This window comes from Bison bison, unplaced genomic scaffold (assembly GCF_000754665.1).
Source record: "Bison bison bison isolate TAMUID 2011002044 unplaced genomic scaffold, Bison_UMD1.0 scf7180017864148, whole genome shotgun sequence".
NCBI lineage: Eukaryota > Metazoa > Chordata > Mammalia > Artiodactyla > Bovidae > Bison > Bison bison.
In genome coordinates, this window is record NW_011494720.1 from 3,025,978 (window position 1) to 3,032,972 (window position 6,995).

The 6,995-nt window shown below is 40.2% G+C and overlaps 1 pseudogene; it reads right to left on the reverse strand.

The window, feature by feature from the left end:
• Positions 1-4,772: 4,772 nt before the first annotated feature.
• On the reverse strand, positions 4,773-6,852 carry LOC104989274 (annotated as a pseudogene).
• Positions 6,853-6,995: the final 143 nt, after the last annotated feature.

The window sequence follows — 6,995 nt, forward strand, 5'->3', positions numbered from 1 at the left end:
ATCTGAAAGTGAAAAGTGAAAGTGAAGTGGCTCAGTCGGGTCCGACTCTTAGCGACCCCATGGACTGCAGCCCACCAGGCTCCTCCATCCATGGGATTTTCCAGGCAAGAATACTGGAGTAGGGTGCCATTGCCTTCTCCCAGGCTTCCCTTTAAATCTTTGCAAATATGATGCCCAAAGGCCCTCCTAAAATACACTATATTTCATGTCCTTAGCAGTGTATGAGAAAGTTCATTTCATTATATGCATGCAAATGCTTAGTATTCCCTCATTGTTACAGAGCATATTTTTCTTACATTAAACACTATGAAAGTAAGGGATGTTGTATATTTTTTGAAAGATCAGTCTACACAAGTGGGCAAAAGAGCATTCACTGAGCCAAGAGGCTAACTTGAACTTTCTCACTGCTTCTCCAGCAAGAGTGGGAAGAGCTTCAATCTGTCCTGTCTAGAAATTCAGACACACACTGCTGTGTATGTCCAGCCTGCTCTATGGCGATAGCCTGGAACTGGCTTTAGACACTTAAGAGGGCATTTGTAACATACAGAGGTTTACGCTTTACGGTGTCATCAGTAGATTTACTGTGAGTCAAATACTTATCGAAAGAGGGTAGCAGAGCCATCAGGAAAACAGGTTTTGGGGTCTGACAATTATAGTTCAGGAGCAAGACCCATCATTTTACTATTAATAGCTATTTGACCTTGAGCAAAATGTTCACCCTCCCCTCTCAAGATCTCATTTTCTTCAGTATTCATTGGGCATGAACTACTACTTTATTAGGTGATGGTGAAAATAAATGAAATAACATATATAAAGCTCTCATCTTGCATGGCACACAGCAAGTGCCTCGAAATGACAGTCTCTATTCTTTTTAGATGTTTTTAGTATTTAAACTACAACCAATATAATGTGTGTAGTGCCCTTACAAAACAAGTGATCTAATGTTTCATGCCTTTTCACTTGCAAGAGTCAAGAATTCCCTCACCTCCAAATCACATTACAAACAATGAAGATAAGAAATGTTTATTTGTCTCAATGGTGTTCAGTTATTTCTTGATTGCTTTTCTTATGTAAGGGATCTTGTCGGAGTCATGACAGGAGTCTAATCAAGGCTCTTTTAGGGATTATTTTTGTTCCTGTTCTAGAACAGGACTAATAGAGACAGGCAAAATAATATTCCTAATTAAGTTAATTATGCTTAGTCAGTTAATCACAAGGAACATAAATTTATCTTCACATTGCATGAGCCTAGAAGCTGCTTACTGGAAACAACATATTTCTCATTTGAAATTAAGAAACTTGAAGGCAAAAAACATTTGAGGTTTTGTCTGGACACATTTTGCTCTGATGTGATTTTAATAGAACAAGTCTGTCAAGAATAAGGCCATAGCACTCTGTCTGTTAATGCAACAGTTTCTAACAGTGAAGAGGATCAGTTGGATATATTTCATTATCCTTACAAATTAGAAGGAACTGTTTGGGCCTGCATGGAAATGCTGATGGCATTAGGAGCCATCCATGAGGCTGATCAATTGAACTTCATACTTATAGACGTTAGGAAACTTACTCTGCCAGCAGTCCTGGCATCTTTATGCCAGATTTTCAAATTGGCACACTTGATTACAGAGACATACAGCACGCTTTCTTTAAAACTTGATGTTTATCCTTTTTGTATTCTGTTTCCACAGTACAGATGGGAGGGCAAGCTACATCACCGAATAATGCAGCAATGTTAAAGATAAATGTTTGTAGCAGTTTTCAAGAGGGTGAAAATACAGTGAAATTATATAAATAACAGTCTTCTAGTGGATGGCATACTGGAAGTGCCCCCAAATGACACCTGCTATTATTTTGAGATGTTTTGAATATTTAAATGGCACACTACATAATATATTTGTTATTTTTATAAAACAAGCAATTTAACATTTGGTTGCCAGTCACAAACAATTCAGATATAATCAATCTCAAAAATGCAGAAAGGGGGAAATTATAGGGAATTGAATTGACTATTGCCTTCTCCTTAGGTGTCTGTGATTGAGGAATATGGGTTTCTTTTATTTGTTTTGCTTCTTTTCTTCATTTCATTCAGTTCAGTTCAGTTCAGTTGCTCAGTCGTGTCCGACTTTTTGCAACCCCATGAATCCCAGCATGCCGGGCCTCCCTGTCCATCACCAACTCCCGGAGTTCACTCAAACTCATGTCCATCAAGTCAGTGATGCCATCCAGCCATCTCATCCTCTGTCATCCCCTTCTCCTCCTGCCCCCAATCCCTCCCAGCATCAGGGTTTTTTCAAATGAGTCAACTCTTCGCACAAGATGGCCAAAATACTGGAGTTTCAGCTTTAGCATCAGTCCTTCCAAAGAAATCCCAGGGCTGATCTCCTTTAGGATGGACTGGTTGGATCTCCTTGCAGTATAAGGGACTCTCAAGAGTCTTCTCCAACACCACAGTTCAGAAGCATCGATTCTTTGGTGCTCAGCTTTCTTCACAGCCCAACTCTCACATCCATACATGACCACTGGAAAAACCATAGCCTTGACTAGACGGACCTTTCTTGGCAAAGTAATGTCTCTGCTTTTTAATATGCTGTCTAGGTTGGTCATAACTTTCCTTCCAAGGAGTAAGTGTCTTTTAATTTCATGGCTGCAGTCACCATCTGCAGTGATTTTGGATCCCCCCAAAACAAAGTCTGATACTATTTCCACTGTTTCCCCATCTATTTCCCATGAAGTGATGGGACCAGATGCCATGATCTTCATTTTCTGAATGTTGAGCATTAAGCCAACTTTTTCACTCTCCTGTTTCACTTTCATCAAGAGGCTTTTTAGTTCCTCTTCACTTTCTGCCATAAGGGTGGTGTCATCTGCATATCTAAGGTTATTTGTTTCATTAGCTATAACCATATTAAGGAATTTTGTTTTTAGTGAGTCTCTCCTCCATAAAATGAGATCAATTTGGAAAGAAAAGTTTATGAACAGATGTATTATTTCCTGACTGAACTTAAAAGCTATTTTTCTGTGTAATAAAGTTTGTGAATAAATTCAATGTTTATTGAATATAAAGCACGTTTATCTGTACCTCTGGCAATATATTTAACACCAACTCAGCTATATGCTGCTGAAATTTTATGAAGCAAAAAGAAAGTGAAGTGGCTCATTTGTGTCTGACTCTTTGCGACCCCATAGACTGTAGCCTACCAGGTTCCACAGTCCATGGGATTTCCCAGGCAAGAATACTGGAGTGGGTTGCCATTTCCTTCTCCAGGAGATCTTCCCGACCCAGGGATTGAAGCCGAGTCTCCCGCATTATAGGCAGACACTTTGCTGTCTGAGCCACCAAGGAAATCCCAAAGGAAAATATAAATTTGGGCTGGAAGACACATTTTGATCTTTTTTTCCAGGATCCTTTAGACTTTTGTGGAGTGAACTGGGCAGGGCATATTTTCCGTAAGACAAATGTATTGGCTCAATTGTGGCTCAGGTTAAGGTATCATTATCTTCCTTCAGGCCACTATGTTAGACATTTCCAAAAGGAATATGTATTCCATGTGTGACTAATTCATTTCTAATTAAGATTATTAAATTACTAACATTTCAAAGAGAGTTTAATAAGTGCTTGAGCTGGCATTTTAAAATTCATTATTGTTTGATTTTAAGTTAACAGACTATACTAAGAAGCATATTGCTACTGATTTAATTTAAATTGATACTAGTAATACTCAGATTCACCTAACATTTCTCACTTGTGTGACCTTGAGCATTTTGTTTAACCACTTAAGCCTTGTATTTTTTCAACAGCAAACTGGTAAAAATAATAGTATTCCTAGAATGGCAATTTTGAGTAGTAAATAAAATCAAATAATATAACATGCTTTACATAGTGCCAGATTATGTACTCACCATGATATGTGGTGATGGGGAAAAGTATCTTTACCTTTGTGCATTTAAAACATTTTTCAAGCAATTCTCTGAGATAAAGCTTACAATATTGTGAAAATAAGAAAGAGAAGCAAAGACAAAAAGGAGCATTATAGAAACATGGCCGCTGGTTCTCTTCAAGCAACTCTGTGATCTTTATTACCACTAGGCTAAAGGATAAGACCCTGATGCTGGGAAAGATTGAGGGCAGGAGAAGAAGGGGTAACAGAGGATGAGATGGTTAATACATCACTGACACAATGGACCTGAGTTTAAGCAAACTCTGGGAGACAGTGAAGGAGAGGGAATCCTGGCATGCTGCAGTCCATGGGGTTGCAAGGAGTCGGACACGACTTAGTGACTTAATCACAACAAATGGATAAGAGGCAGGGGAGGTGGAGATAAAGTTCTGTCATGTACCCGATCATGTTTGGAGTGAGTTCCTTCTGTACATTCTTTTTTTGTTTTTCTCCCAAAGTTCTAGGACTTTTAATTTGTCCCCAAATTGCTGAAGCAAAAATCAATAAAACATTCTGCTTTCCTTTACAACCCCCTAATGGAAAAAACAAAAAACTCCATAGGAAAAAAATGGTTTTGTACACGGGAAGAAACAATATAAGTTCAAAATTTACAGATAAGGGTTAGCTCTATCACTCACCTCTAAAAAGTTTATACGAATATCCAGTCAACACCAACAGGGTTATCTCCCTTGAAATGTTATCTATATGGATTTCCAAGTAGCCCACAGGGCTGTATACTGTCTTGGAATGTCCTCAGAAGGCTCTGTCATTGATCAGGTAATAGAGTAAAAACCCGAGTCTTTTGTTTCAAATGGAAGAGGGAGAGAGAAGAAATTATTCAAACTTCGTTTTCTTTCCTTGTGGTTTGTGGTCGCCTCCTCCTCCTCTGCCTCCTTGGAAGCCTCCTTGGACTTCAAAGCCTCCCTGGCCTCTGCCACCACCTCGGCCTCCAAAGCCACCTCTGCCTCCTCCTCGGCCACCAAAGCCATCTTCACCCTTAGGTTTGGCCCAGTCCAAAGTGACTTTGCTTCCATCAATTTCACCATCTTTCATGGTCTCCTTGGCAGCTTTGTCTATCGTCCTCACTGTTGAAGTCTACAAAACCAAACCCTTTGGAGGATCTAGTCTCCCAGTCAGTGACTATCCTTGCTCAAATAGAGCCATCAAATGACTAACGTCTCTTCTGTGGTATCCTCAGAGAGACCTTTGACAAACAGTTTTTGATGGCTGGCTTTTTACATTCGGTGATCCCCTGGGTCCTTGCAACTCCAGTCTTATGGCTCTGCCCTCAATTTCCCTTTTATTACATGAATGTAGAGCTTCTTTTACATCTTTAAGTGAACCAAATTCTATAAATGCATACCTTTTAGATTTGCTATTTTGGTTCTGTGGCATCTTGATACGAGTTGCCCTCTCAAATACTTCCTGAAGAGTTTCTTCTGTTGCACTATAGGAGAGGTTGCTTAAAACCAGGGTTTTTGATTCACCACTCCAAGTGTGATTCTTTCACCTCTATGGTCTTGACTTTGACCTTTCTCTCCGGTGTAGGACAGAGAAAATGGATCGCCCGTCCATTTCTGTTCCCTGCTTTTCTTCCAAGGTTTTTTTCTTCATCAGCTTCTGTCTTGAATTCCATATAAGCAATCCCTTTACTCTTTCCATCCTTGTTGACTAATCTGATCTCCACAGCATCTTCAAACACTTCTTTTAAATCATTCTGAGTAACTTTGCAGGGCAGATTTTTAGCCAAAAGTGTTCTCGCATTGCAATCTTTCTTACTGTCTTTTCCCTTTGGTTTTCCTAGTTTAATTTTGTTGCCAAAGACTTTTAAACTAGTGAGTTCCAAGGTTTTTTCCAGGTCTTCAGCAGATTCAAAATCCACATAGCCAAATTTCCTAGACATACCAATTCTGACATCGACAATAGCAAGATCATTTTTAGCAAAAAGGTCACTGATACCCGTTTTCAAGAGCAGATTTATTGAAGTTCAGGTTTCCAACAAAGAGATTGAAAGATGTAGTTGGTTCTGTGCCTTCTACTTTTTGTTTCTTGGCTTCAGGAGCTGCTTTTTTTTTGGCCATTTCCTTCTTTCCTTTTCAGGTGCTTCTTTGACAGGCTCTTCCTCATCTTCCTCCTCCTCATCATCATTGTCATCCTCTTCCTCCTCCTCCTCATCATCATTGTCATCCTCTTCCTCCTCCTCCTCCTCATCATCCTCTTCATCTTCAGCAGTGCTCTTGGCCTTCACAGGAACACCTTTTGCTGGAGCTTTCTTTCCTTTGGCTGATACAATCTCCATAGGTTCTTTTTCAGAGTCACCCTCCTCCTCCTCCTCATCCTCATCATCTGTGGCAAGAGCAGCACCAAAAGCAGCTGCTTTCCTCAGTGCTGGCTCATCCTCTTCTTCATCATCTTTGTCTTCCTCTTCACTGTCATCTTCATCTTCCTCATCTCTGTCTTCTTTCTTGGCATTCTTGCCATTCTTTGCTCCCTTGGCTGGAGCAGCTGCTCCCTTCTTACCAGCGGTTGCTACCAATGCTTTGCTTGGGGTGGCTTCCTCTTTTGGCAGGCATCACTACTGCTTTGGCAGGTGTAACTGTCTTCTTGGCTGGCGTAGCCACTGCCTTTTTTTTTTGCCAGGGGTGACAACTGCTTTCTTTGCCGGTGAGGCAACTGCAAACTTTTTTTGTTGGGGAAGCCATCATATTCTTTGCTGGAGTTGTGGTAGCCTTCCTGCCTTTTTTTTTTTTTTTTCTTTTTTTGAGGGATAACAACCTCTTCTCCACTTCTCTCATCCTCTTGATCTTCTGACATTTGCTCATCTTCACTATCTTCTTAGTGAAGGAGGAGGAGGAGCCATTTTCTTGGAGTCACCTTGATTTTTACCAGCCTTTGCAAGCTTAAAGCTCAGCATTCAGAAAACTAAGATCATGGCATCCGGTCCCATCACTTCATGGCAAATACATAAGGAAACAGTGGAAACAGTGGCTGACTTTATTTTTCTGGGCTCCAAAATCACTGCAGATGGTGACTGCAGCCATGAAATTAAAAGACACT